This window comes from Saimiri boliviensis, chromosome 1, assembly GCF_048565385.1.
Source record: "Saimiri boliviensis isolate mSaiBol1 chromosome 1, mSaiBol1.pri, whole genome shotgun sequence".
Classification (NCBI taxonomy): Eukaryota; Metazoa; Chordata; class Mammalia; order Primates; family Cebidae; genus Saimiri; species Saimiri boliviensis.
Window position 1 is genome coordinate 52,854,030 of NC_133449.1, and position 14,058 is coordinate 52,868,087.

The following is a 14,058-nucleotide window of genomic DNA, read 5'->3' on the forward strand; positions in this document are numbered from 1 at the left end:
CCGGCTGATTTTTGTATTTTTCTGTAGAGATGGGGTCTTGCCATGTTGCCTAGGCTAGTCTTGAACGCCTGGGTTCAAGCGATCTGCCAACCTCAGCCTTCCAAAGGGTTAGCCACCACGCCCAGCCAAGAATGACTTTTTAACATGAACTTCCTGGTGAAACTATGATCACATACCTCATGGCTGCAGACAGAAGGGGCAGGTAAGGCTGACTACCCTACTCCCCTCCCAACGGAACTGCCTTCTTTCCTGAAAGCAGCCTCCTGTAACCTCTGTGGGCCCCTTCCCAGCAGGCAAATTACAAAGCATTTCTGTCAGGAGTTCTCTTCTCTCACTCCGGGACCCTCTCCTCTCCACCCCAGGATGTCTGTCCAGCATTGCTCTCTCCTTCCAATGTCTCAACACCTTGGCCTCCTTGGAAAATGACTGGTGGGGGCGGGATGGGGGGAAGGGCAGCTACAGCAGATCTGCCCCTCTTCAGGTAGCCAAGGGTCCTTTTGGATTGTCCTAAAGTTTGAGTTTAGACAAAAACTGTGAGGCAGGAGCAATGACATTTGCAGAGTACCCTGTAGGGGAGGAAATGTAGGAGAAATCCTTCTCTAGCTCTGTCTGTCCAGTTTGTAACTTTAGATCTCAGAAAGATGAAAAAGCCCAGACAAATAAATCTGGGTTGCTGAATGCAAAAGAAAGGTGTTTGTTGGGAGAAGCAAAGAGCTGTGCCAGCGTTGCGGGGTACACTGTGCTGCTGGTCCTGGCACAAGATGCTTTATCTCTCCATCGGCGCCTGAGGCCTAAGCTTGGTGGCTGCAAAATCACAAAAAAGGCGGTGGCTGAGCTAACTTAGCAGGCTGTGGAGTGCTGGGCCTGCTGCCTCCCCACCCCTCTGCCTGCCCTGCTCTCTCTGCTCCATTTCCTGCCTCAGAACCCTGCTCTCTCCTCTTATCTCTTTGGTTCCTCTATTTATATATTTATTTTTTGGAAGCGGGCTAGAGGGAATCTAAGGGTTAGGGAGCTGCACAACTTACGGGCAGATCCCGGAAGCCTGGCTCTCCTCCACTCCAGCAGCCAAAATTCAGGTCTTTTATTTATTTTCCTGTGCTGGACAGAGCCAAACACACGCTAACAGTGTTAACACGATAAATATCACCAGTCCTGACCTTTCTCTCTGGGTCCTGGAGGCTCGCTGACTCCCAAGCTCTGACTTGCTTGTGCTTAAAGTGGATTAGCACTTACCATCGGCTGCAGGGCCCCGCACTGGGGTTTGATGGGAATCAAAATAGAGATTACCTTATTTGACTTAAAAAAATTTTCCACTTGTAAGATAGAATTCCCCAGAGAAATCCACTGGGGCTTATACATATACAACTTTAAATTGGATTTTAAAAATAGTTTGCCAGCTGTTTGCTAGGTCGTGCTTTAGGTTCCTGCGCCTGATTGATGTTGAGTCCTTTTGGGAAACAAGGCCAAGAGGGGACTGGGGGGCTGCCAAGGCTGCAGGGTCCCGAATGCCTGGGGACTTTCCCAGGAGCCCTGGCAGCTGTTGCCAGGGCCTTTAGAAGCCCTCAGATTGCTGGCACCAAGGTCTGCATCTCACCCAGAGAAAATGACCACGGAGCTCAAACCACCTCCCCCAGACCTTGCCTCATCCCTGCATTGCCTTTCTCAGCCAAGGTCCAAAAGAAAAGAAACGGAGAGGACTGTTCTCAGCTGGCTGGATCTTTCACAATCTGTGTGGCTAAATAATATTTATTTTAGCTCTTTGTATGACCTTCAGGTGACAGGTCCTCTGCCTGACCCTTCATCCATCCCCCTTCTCTATTCCTGTCTGACTGCTGTTCATAGCATAGGTCTCAGTCAGAGTGTCACCTTCTCAGGGAAGCATGAGGGACAGCAGAGTTTGGTGGTCAGGAACACCAGTGTGCCAGGCTTTGAATCCTGGCTCAGCACTTACAAGCTATGTGATCTTATGGATGGTCACTCAACCCCCTCTGTGCCTGTCAATTTCCTCTTCTGTGAAATGGGGATCATGATAGCACCTACCTCATTAGGGTTGTTGCAAGGTGAGGATCCAGTGAATTCCTACATGTTGTATGGAATATGTAAAATGCTTAGAACGTGACCTGCCATGCAACAAACATCTGGTTTTTTTACTCTCTAAAGCAGGGGATTCCCAATCCCTCACTCCGGTACCGGTCTGTGGCCTATTAGGAACGAGGCTGCACAGCAGGAGGTGAGCATGGGCCAGTGAGGGAAGCTTCATCTGTATTTACAGCTGCTCCCCATGCCTTGCATTGCCACCTGAACTCTGCTTTCTGTCAGCTCAGCAGCAGCACTGGATTCTCATAGGAGCTCGAACCCTGTTGTGAACTGAGCATGTGAGGGATCCAGGTGGTATGCTCCTTATGAGACTCTAATGCCTGATGATCTGTCACTGTTTCCTATCACCCCCAGATGGGACCATCCAGTTGCAAGAAAATAAGCTCAAGGGTCCCACTGATTCTCCATTATGGTGACTTGTGTATTATTTCGTTATATATTACAGTGTAATGATGAGAGAAATAGAGTGCACAATAAGTGTAAAGTGCTTGAATAATCCTGAAACCATCCCCCTTACCAACTCGTCTAGGGAAAAATTGTCTTCCACAAAACTGGACCCTGGTGCCAAAAAGTTTAGGGACCACTGCTCTAAAGTATGGATTCCGGTGGGAGTAGTGGCTCACACCTGTAATCCAAGCACTTTGGGGGCCCGACGTGAGTGCTTGAGTCCAGGAGTCGGAGACCAGCCTGGGCAATATAGCAAGGCCCCATCTGTACAAAAAAATAAAATAAATAAATGAAGTATATTTCCCAAGGCCTGGTTGCCTGTGGCTGCCCTGTGCTCCCCCAGCCTCCGGTGCTTTTGCTGTGCAGCATCTGTCCTTGTTTATTGCTTAATTATCTGCCTCCTAGGTGGCCCTCCACTGTCCAACCCTCACAACCCAAACTGTGTCTCATTTATAAGATACTGAAGAAGTATTTGTGACTACAATAATAAACGATTTTTTTTTTTTTTTTTTTTTGAGACAGAGTCTCGCTCTGTTGGCCAGACTGGAGTGCCAGTGGTATGATCTCGGCTGACTGCAACCTCTATCTGCTGGGTTCAAGCAATTCTTTTGCCTCAGCCTCCTGAGTAGCTAGGATTACAGGCGCACACCACTGCACCCCGCTGTTTTTTGAATTTTTAATAGAGACGGGGTTTCACCATGTTGGCCAGGCTGGTCTCGAACTCCTGTCCTCAGGCAATCCACCCACCTCAGCCTCCCAAAGTGCTGGGATTACAGGCATGAACCACTGTGCCCGACCTAAATGAAACATTTTTTAAAATTGCTAGGCCAGGCACTGTGGCTCACACCTGTAATCCCAGCACTTTGGGAGACAGAGGCGGATGGATCATGAGCTCAGGAGTTTGAGACCAGCCTGGCCAACATGATGAAACCCTGTCTCTAAAAATACAAAAATTAGCTGGCACAGTGGTGCGTGCCTGTAGTCTGAGCTACTCAGGAGGCTAAGACAGGAGAATCACTTGAACCTGGGAGGTGGAGGTTGCAGTGAGCCAAGATCGCACCACTGCACTCCAGCCTGGGCAACAGAGTAAGACTCCATCTCAAAAAAAAAAAAAAAAAAAAAAAAATTGCTAAAAGATAAATGATCCAGAAGACAGAGAAACTCAGGCACCTCATTTTTCTCCATCTGTATTTGCTCTATATGTAAACTTGGTCTTTTTGTTTTGTTTGTCTGACTGTTAAACAGAGAGTTGATGAGTTTTGAGTTCTGGGATTAGGATGATTATGTTTTGTAATTATATCTTTTGCAGGAGATCTCTGCCACATCTAGTTTTTCAAAATTTAATTAAATATTAAATGCTTACAAAAGAATAGATTACATGAGTAGAGTATAAAAAATGGACACTCAACTACCCACACCCGGTTTAAGACACAGTTTGCAACCAACACCATTAAAACCCTTTTGTGTCTCCTTCCCCATTCCAGTCCCTCCTAAATTTTGTTAATTATCTTGCTTCTCTTCATAATTTTTACCTCCAAAATATGCATCTGTAAACAATATGCTGGATTTGCATGCTCTTGAACATTATATAAAATAAATCATGCTGCATATATTCTTCAGTTTGCTATTCTCACCTCTCCACACGATGTATGTGACATCTGTTTGCTGCAGCTCTAGCTGCTTAATATTCTACTGTGTGACTATTCTGCTATTTTCTTCTCTATTCTCCTACCAATGGACATTTGAGAGACAGTGTCTTGCTCTGTCATTCAGGCTGGAGTGCGGTGGCGGGATCATAACTCATTGCAACCTCTGCCTCCCAGGCTCAAGCGATACTCCCATCTCAGCCTCCCAAGTAGCTGGGACCATAGGTGTGTGCCACTATGCCTGGCTAATTTTTTTTTTTTTTCCTAGACATAGGGTTTCGCCGTGTTGCGCAGGCTAGTCTCAAACTCCTCGACTCTAGTGATCTACTTTGGCCTCCCAAAGTGCTGACGTTACAGCCGTGAGCCACCATACCTGGCCTTGCAATTTTTTGCTATTACTGGCAAGGGCTGCTATAAACATTTTTGTATATGACTACTCAGACGAGGGTCAAGAGTTTCTCTGGGGATATTTGTGGGTCCTAAGGTTTGTATATTGTCAGCTTATCTTTATGATGTTTAACTGATTTTCCAGAGGAGTTCTCCATCTTCCCATGTAGTCCCAAGCCTCAGGCCCTGCTGCATTCATCGTTGGGGTCTATCAGACCTGTTGGAAAGGGGCTTTGAGGCAGGGCCAGGGAGAAGCCTGTCAGTGCATACCACAGTGGCCCCACTTCTGGGAGCAACTTGGCCTAGGTGACTCGGGAGATCGCCTCTGTGGTATTCTTTCCATCTCACAGGTACCACTCACTCAGAGCCATACAGACAAGAGCAAACTCGGTTGACCCAACACCAAAAATCCTAGTGAAAACCAAACAGGTATCTGGAGACAAGCAGTGTTTTTGACTAATCCACTTATTTTCTTTTCAAGCTAATAAAAGTTTTAATATTTCCTTAACTAAGTGAAAGTAGTATTAAAAATAATAATTTCCTTATTATAGCTTGCCTTGAAAAACCGGTGGAGGGGAGCGGTGGCTCATGCCTGTAATCCCAGCACTTTGGGAGGCCAAGGTGGGTGGATCACCTGAGGTCAGGAGTTCAAGACTGGCCTGGCCATCATGGTGAAACCCCATCTTTAAAAAAAAAATAAAATCATTGTTTTGGATGGGCACAGTGGCTCATGCCTATAATCTCAGCACTTTGGAAGGCCGAGGTGGGAGGACCACTTGAACCCAGGATCTTGAGACCAGTCTGGACAACATAGTGAGACCCCCATCTCAATTTTTTGTTTGTTTGTTTTTTGTTTTTTAAGATAGAGTTTCCCTTTGGTCACCCAGGCTGGAGTGCAATGGCACGACCTCGGCTCACTGCAACCTCGACCTCCAGGTTCAAGCAATTCTCCTGCCTCAGCCTCCTGAGTAGCTAGAATTACAGGTGCCTCCATCATGCCTGGCTAATATTTGTATTTTTAGGAGAGACGGGGTTCCACCATATTGGGCAGGCTGGTCTTGAACTCCTGACCTCAGGTGATCTGCCCACCTCAGCCTTCAAAGTGCTGGAATTACAGGTGTGAGCCACTGTGTCTGGCCCCATCTCAATTTTTTTATTTTTTTTATTTATTTATTTTTAATCATTGTTTAGCTGGGCTTGGTGGCTCTTGCCTGTAATCCCGGCTACTTGGGAAGCTGAGGAGGGAAAATTGCTGGAACCCGGGAAGTGAAGGTTGCATTGAATCAAGATTGTGTCACTGCATTCCAGGCTGGGAGACAGAGCGACACTCCGTTAAAAAAAAAAAAAAAAGTCATTGTTTTAAAATTCAAAATTGTCTTGATTGTAGTAGGCTTTCAATAAACATTAAACTTTCTTGAGCGTTTTGTTACTTCAGTCAGTAGGATTGTTCAGGAATCTATTTGCTGAAGACAAAAGTAGAAATCCTTTCTTCTATTTTTTCTATTCTGTGCAATGGTTTTACATTGTCTTTATAATAATAATTTAAAAGAAGGATATAATAATGACACCCAATGAATGAATCCCTACGGCCTGTCATAACTTTCTCCTGGAAACGGACCTGTTTTTTCACTGGCAGCTTGATAGGGTGTCCTGGTGAACTTTTCTGTCCAGAAAGGAGCTCAAAGTTTATTGGTCACTCATATATCCTTTTGAGAAGGCACATTATCCCTCAAGAAAATGATTCTCCAGAAATTGTAACTGGGACAATTTGTAAGCAAAACCTCTTGTTAAAGTCAGTAAATTAGGCCAATTGTGGTAGCTCATGCCTGTAATCCCAGTACTTTGGGAGGCCAAAGCGGACGGATCACTTGAGGCCAAGAGTTCAAGACCAGCCTGGCAACATGACAAAACCCCATCTCTACTAATACAAAAATTATTTGGGGGTGTTGGCGCATGACTGTAATTCCAGCTACTCAGGAGGCTAAGGCACAAGAACTGCTTGAACCGGGACAGGGAGGTTGCAGTGAGCTGAGATCACACCACCATACTCCAGCCTGGGTGACAGAGCAAGACTCTGTCTTACAAACAAACAAACGAACCACCACCCAAAACAGTAACTTACAGAAATAAGCCAGTATTATGCAGAAACCTAGTTACACCTTGCCTAGGCTGAAATCTTAGTCGCCTTTGGACCACTAGCAGATTCTTTTTCTCCTGTCATATGCAGTCATAAAATCTTGCCAATTTATCTTTTCTGATGTTTCTCCTGCCCATTTCTTCATTGTTTTGGGGCCTTTTTCATGTCATTCCTATACCATAAAGGGCTGAAACTTAAGCTTTTCTGTCTGAGTTCCTCCCCATTCCAACTCACCATTCCTGGATTAATCTTTAAAAAATAAAAGCTAGGCTGGGTGAGGTGGCTCATGTCTGTAATTCCAGTACTTTGGGAGGCTGAGGTGGGTGGATTACCTGAGGCCAGGAGTTCAAGACCAGCCTGGCCAATATGGCGAAACCCCCTCTCTACTAAAAATACAAAAATTAGCCGTGTGTGGTTGCGCGTGCCTGTTATCCCAGCTACTCCAGAGGCTGAGGCAGGAGAATCTATTAAAAACCCTTGGGGGCAGGCCGGGTGTGGTGGCTCACGCCTGTAATCCAAGCACTTTGGAGGCCAAGGTGGGGGCGGATCACCTGAGGTCGGGAGTTCAAGACTAGCCTGATCAACATGGTGAAACCCTGTCTTTAAAAAAAAAAAAATCCTGTGGGCACAGGTTGCAGTGAGCTGAGATTGAGCCACTACGCTCCAGCTTGGACAACAGAGCAAGACTCCATCTTGGAAAAATAAAAATAAAAACTAAAACAATAACAACAACAAAAACCCACATCCAAAAACTGTTTTTCCCATTATACCTTGCTTATTCTCCACTCCCAAACTCATTGCCTTCCATAGAGTAAAATTCAGAACCTTTAGTCAAGGCACATAAATCTCTCCCTAAACTCCTTTGACTCCTATGGCCATCTCTGCAGAAGCCTGCACAAACACACCCCATTTAAAGCACAGTTTCAGGCTCAGGACCCCTGAAGCTGGCCAAAGACCCTGGGTTCCAAGTGCTTGCTCTGTGACAAGACTCTGCCTTCACAGGTTATCACCCACTTTCTGCACCCTCAGCCCCCCAACACACCACGTTCTTTAGACATATCCAGCCTGTCTTGGCCTCTGCAGCTTTACTTTCTTTTTGTTTCTTGTTTTTTGTTTGTTTGTTTGTTTGTTTTTGTTTTTTTTCAGAGAGAGTCTCTCTCTCTGTTGCCCAGGCTGGAGTGCAGCTGCATGATCTTAGCTCACTGTAACCTCTGCCTCCCGGGTTGAAGAGATTCTTCTGCCTCAGCCTTCTAAGTAGCTGGGATTACAGGTGTGTGTCAGCATGCCCTGCTAATTTTTGTATTAATTTGTATTTATTTATTTATTATTTATTTATTTGTAAAGCCTATAGCACCCAGTATTCCCAGGCAGTCTCCCATCCTAGTACTAACCAGGCCCAACCCTGCTTAGCTTCTGAGATCAGACAAGATTGGGCGCACTCAGGGTGGCATGGCTGTAGAGTAACTTTTGTATTTTTAGTAAAGACAAAGTTTCTCCATGTTGGCCAGGCTGGTCTCAAACTTCTGACCTCAGGTTATCTGCCCACCTCAGCCTCCCAAAGTGCTGGGATTACAGATGTGAGCCACCGTGCCCAGAACCCACCACTTTGCTTTTTCCAGGTCCCATCCACCCTTCAGGGCCACATCTCATCTAAACCTTCTCTGACTACCTTGGCCTTTGAGCATCTCCTCTTCCTCTAGATTTCTGTCCTGGTTCAGAAAATACAGGTCTTTCCGTGCAGTTGCCCAGCTGGATTGCAAACCCCCAGGGGCAGGGATGATGATAGTGATCGGGTGGAGCAGGCCCTTCTGAATCTTCTTTCCCCGTAAGTGTTGCCTTTCAGGACATAATGGTGAACATGATCATGCAGGAAAAATAAATAAATTAAAACCAAACATTAATACAAGAATCATTCTGTCTTTTTCTTTGTTTTGTTTTTTTTTGTTGTTGTTGTTTGTTTGTTTGTTTGTTTTTTTGAGACGGAGTTTCACTCTTGTTACCCAGGCTGGAGTGCAATGGTGCGATCTCGGCTCACTGCAACCTCTGCCTCCTGGGTTCAGGCAATTCTCCTGCCTCAGCCTCCTGAGTAGCTGGGATTACAGGCACGTGCCACCATGCCCAGCTAATGTTTTGTATTTTTAGTAGAGACGGGGTTTCACCATGTTGACCAGGATGGTCTCGATCTCTTGACCTTGTGATCCACCCGCCTCAGCCTCCCAAAGTGCTGGGATTACAGGCTTGAGCCACCGCACCGGCCATTCTGTCTTTTTCTATTTCAGATTAGGACCTCCTTCTGGCTCCCCTGATCCCAATCTGCTACAAAATAGCCACTGCAACTCCTTTTCCCTGTCCTGTGTAAAATAATGAAGCTAAATTCTAGAGAATAGAGTAGTTGAAAAAGCAAACTAATACATTTCTTTTAATGACTCAGATAGCCCAGGAAATGTAAACAAACAACTTAGATCTGAGACGAAAGGTCGTTGGCTGCCGATGGAGAGTATCCGGGTGCTTTTGAGGTTGTGCAGGAAGGAACAAAGCCTGTGCCATGGACAGCCAGATAGGCTCCTGCTGCTAAACCAAGTCTGCAGGGTGAATAGATAAAGGAACACTAATTCCTAAAGAAACTAAGGGTGCCAGATCAGGCCTCTGTCACCATCTCTGAAATACCAATGGGTTAATATTACATAAGCAAGATTTTTTTTTTTAAGAAAATGCATATACACACATATGTATGTTTATACTTTTTTTTTTTTTTTTTTTTTTTTTTTTTTTTTTGTAGCTGAAGTGTGAGGAGTGGGAATCTGTGGCTGTGAATCCACAGGATGGTGAGCAGAGTCCCCATCTGATTTGGAACCTGTAGTGCCATGACAGTCACCTCACAACCACACAAGCTTCTTGTTCTGAAGGGTAGATAAAACTTTGTTTAAAGGGAGATCATTGCTTGATTTTACACCTTTGTTTAAAAAATATGATAAAGGGAGAACAAATATTCTGGGAAGGACTTTTCCGTGAGAGGAATTAAACCACCCATCCTAATTCACGGGTTACTCTGCAAGTGTCTAGTTGTCTTTAAAGGAGTGAAAAAAGTCTGCTTGGTGTTTGAATTATTTTTTTTCTGCATTCTTAACACTTCATCCTGCTTATCGCAAAACCTATTTTCCTTTTCTTGTGGGTGGGGATTGGAGTCTGGCTCTGTCACCCAGGCTGGAGTGCTGTGGCACAATCTTGGGCCGCTGCAACCTCCGCCTCCCAGGTTCGAGCGATTCGCCTGCCTCAGCCTCCCAAGTAGCTGGGACTACTGGCACGCATCGTCACTTCTGGCTAATTTTTGTATTTTTAGTGGATACAGGGTTTCATCACGTTGGCCAGGTTGGTCTCGAACTCCTGACCTCAGGATCCACCCGCCTCCGCTTCCCCAAGGTATTGGGATTACAGGTGTGAGCCACTGCCCCGGGCCTCTTTTTGGGATTGTTTTGCTAAAAATGCACAGTAGTCTTCTATTTCTTAATGCATTGGATGGAAACTTTATCAAGCTTGACTTTGAAGACCTGGGCAGTCCAACCCAGTCCTACCTTCCTAGAGTCATTTGCCTTTCCCACAGCCAGCCACTTCCCTGCACAGGTATCATGTCCCATCTCAGACCCAGGCTCCTCCTTGCAGCCTGAAAAGCTCTTTGTGTGAACTGCACTAATTTTCCTCATGTTACACTGAGCTTTCTAGCTAAAGAGTAAAGTCCTTGAAGGCAAGGACTTTGTCTTACCCACCCCTGAGCTCACTTCTGTGTCTGGACCGTAGCCAACATAGCATGGCAAAAGGCTCTTAAATGCTAGGTCAGGCTGGGCATGGTGGCTCATGCCTGTAATCCCAGCCCTTTTGGGAGGTTGAGGAGGGTGGATCACCTGAGGTCAGGAGTTTGAGACCAGCTTGGCCAACAGGGTAAAACCTCATCTCTACTGAAAATACAAAAATTAGCCAGATGTGGTACCCGCCTGTAGTCCCAGCTACTCAGGAGGCTGAGGCAGGAGAATCACTTTAACCTGAGAGGCGGAGGTTGCAGTGAGCAGAGATCGTCTGGGCAACAGAGTGAGACTCCATCTCAAAAAAAAAAAATTGCTAGGTCATTCGGGACTTCTGGCCCTCCTTCTGCCTGGTTCCCTCACTGTCTTCCTCAAAGACTTAGGGCTGTTCCCCTGTGAATCTCAAATCAGGGCAGCCCTCAGGGCCTCCTCTCCATATCTTAATCAGATAAGAATAATCAGAGATGACGGTATTTAAAGAAGCCTTGGGGGAACAATTACAAATAGCCCAATTTCTGTTACAAAGAACTTTCACTTTGTTCTAATATTTAAGTGAGAAACTCTCACCCAAATACAGACTTGATAAAAAACATTAGAGGGATTAAATGCTTTCCGTAAGGTCACACAGAATGTGTCAAAACTTGCACTTAAAGTGAGGACCTATCCTTTAAATCTAGCAATATCTTTTTTCCAACACCATATCTTGGTAGCCAATGGTGATAACAAAACAGTTTAAATTTTTCTAAAATGAAAAATATGCTAATGTCTTTATTTAGAGTTTCTCTAATAAAATACAAATCATTACTACCCTGCTGGGTACAAAATATTAAAAATGTTTTATCTTAACTGTCTTATCTGCCTGAGTTTGGGATAGATTTTAGGATTTAATATTATTGGGTCACGTAATATGATTATGTTTATCAGAGTGAAATCCAATTTAGCCTTTGGGTACTCAATAAAAATCTTTGTGAATTTTAGAAAAACTGCTCCATATTCATATCTGAGCAATTGCATATTGGCAGCAGCAGCTTGATATAAAAGACAACTTGTTATTTGTAGGCATTCTAGAATTGTGAAACTTAGAAAGCACATTATCCTTTTTTTTCTTTAAAACGAATATTATGTTTATTTAGTGCTTTATATTGTTGTAATCCTTATGAAAGCCCCATGAAGCAAGTGTGTAAGAACTGGCATTTTAAAGATGAAGAAATCTGGCCAGGCATGGTGGTTTATTCCTGTAATCACAGCACTTTTGGAGGCCAAGGTGGGCAGATCGCTCGAGGTCAGAAGTTCGAGAGCAGCCTGGCTTACAAGGTGAAACCTTGTAAAAATACAAAAATTAGCTGGGCTTAGTGGTGGGTGCCTGTAGCTCCAGCTACTTGGGAGGCTGAGACAGGAGAATCGCTTGAACCCAGGAGGTGGAGGTTGCAGTGAGTGGAGGTTGCGCCACTGCACTCCAGCCTGGGCAACAGAGCAAGACTCAGTCTCAAAAAACAAAAACAAACAGAAAGAAAGAAAGAGAGAGGAGAAGGAAGGAAGGAAGGAGGGAAAAGATGAAGAAACCAAAGCCATGGGGCCTAAGTGATGTGATCAAGGTCACTGGACTCATTGGTGGCCGCTTCAGTCAGGATCCTGGCAAGAAACAGAGGGCACACTCCAGTTGGGTAATTTCAGCAGAATCTAATAAAAGGACTCTTTACAAAGGTAGAGGCAGGGTGCAGGGAAGCCACAGGGACGGTGTGTTCTTGTGGGGAGCTACATAGGCCTGCCACAGAGGGAGGAAGGAGGGCCAGATCACCAGAACTGGAGAGGCCTGCAGTCAGAAACTTCGTAGATCTAAGAACTCAGGATAATTAACACCCAACCCCTCAGTCCTCCCTCTCTCTGATCCCCTAAAGGAGACCCTCCTTGGCCTTATTGGAACCCAGAGGAGAAGGGAGTCTGTTGAGGTTTTTACAGAGGTCAGCCTCCTGGGCACTGAACAGAGAGTGGGGAGTGGCTCCTGGGTGGAGTCGGCAATAGGATATCCAGCACAGAGGTGAATCGTGAGTAAACCTCAGACTTCCTTTAAAAAAATAGTAGGCCAGGCGTGGAGGCTCACGCCTGTAATCCCAGCACTTTGGGAGGCCAAGGCAGGCAGATCACCTGAGGTCAGAAGTTTGAGACCAGCCTGGCTAACATATAGTGAAACTCCGTCTCTTCTAAAAACTACAAAATTTAGCTGGATGTGGTAGCGCACACCTGCAGTCCCAGCTACTTGGGAAACTGGGGGTGGAGAATCACTTGAACTCAGAAGGCAGAGGTTCCAGTGAGCAGAGATTGCACCACGCTACTCCAGCCTGGGTGACAGAGTGAGACTTCATCTCTCAAAAACAAAACAAAACAAAATAAAAAAAATTTTTTTTTGAGACAGTTTCACTCTTGTTGCCCAGGCTGGAGTGCAGTGGCACCATATCAGCTCACCACAACCTCCACCTCCCGGGTTTAAGTGATTCTCCTGCTTCAGCCTCCCGAGTAGCTGCAATTATAGGCGCGTGCCACCACACCAGCTAATTTTGTGTTTTTAATAGAGATGGGGTTTCTCCATGTTGGATAGGCTGGTCACGAACTCCTGAACTCAGGTGATCCACCCACCTCAGCCTCCCAAAGTGCTGGGATTACAGGTGTGAGCCACCGTGACTGGCCAACAAAAAAAGTTTTTAAAAGAAAATAATAATAATAGACTGGGTGCTGTGGTTTATCCCTGTAGTCCCAGCACTTCGAGAGGCTGAGGCTTACGGATCACTTGAGGCCAGGAGTTCAAGACCAGCCTGGCCAACATCGTGTCTTTACTAAAAGTACAAAAATTAGCTGGGCATGGTGGCACATGCCTGTAATCCCAGCTACTGAGGAGGCTGAGGCATTAGAGTTGCTCAAACCTGGAGGTAGAGGCTGAAGGGAGCCAAGATGGAGCCACAGCATTCCAGCCTGCATAACAGAGCTAGACTCAGTCTCAAAATAATAAATAATAATAATAATAATAAAAGGTAACTATATGAGGTGATGGATATGTTAATGGTCTTCAATGTGGTGATTGTTTCACAATGTATACCTATATCAAAACATTAAGTTGGACTGTCATGGAGGCTCATGCCTATAATGTCAGCACTTTGGGGGACTGAGGTGGGAGGATCGATTAAGCCTAGGAATTTGAGACCAGACTGGGCAACATAGTGAGATGTCATCCTTACAAAAAATAAAAAATTAGCCAGGTGTGGAGCACACACCTGTAGTCCTAACTACTCGGGAGGCTGAGGCAGGAGGATCACTTTAGCCTGGGATGTGGAGTTTGCAGTGAGCTGTCAGATTGTGCTACTGCACTCAACCCGGGCAGCGGAGCAAGACCCTGTCTCAAAAGAAACAAACAATCCCCCCACCTCCAAAAAATTAAGTTGTACACCTTAAATATATACAGTTTTTATTTGCCAGTTATACTGAAACAAAGCTGAGAAAGAAACAAACAATCCCCCCACCCCCAAAAAATTAAGTTGTACACCTTAAATATATA

At 45.3% G+C, this 14,058-nt stretch overlaps 1 pseudogene; it reads right to left on the reverse strand.

Annotated features, from left to right (window-relative positions):
• Positions 1–8,056: 8,056 nt before the first annotated feature.
• On the reverse strand, positions 8,057–8,175 carry LOC120361910 (5S ribosomal RNA; annotated as a pseudogene).
• Positions 8,176–14,058: the final 5,883 nt, after the last annotated feature.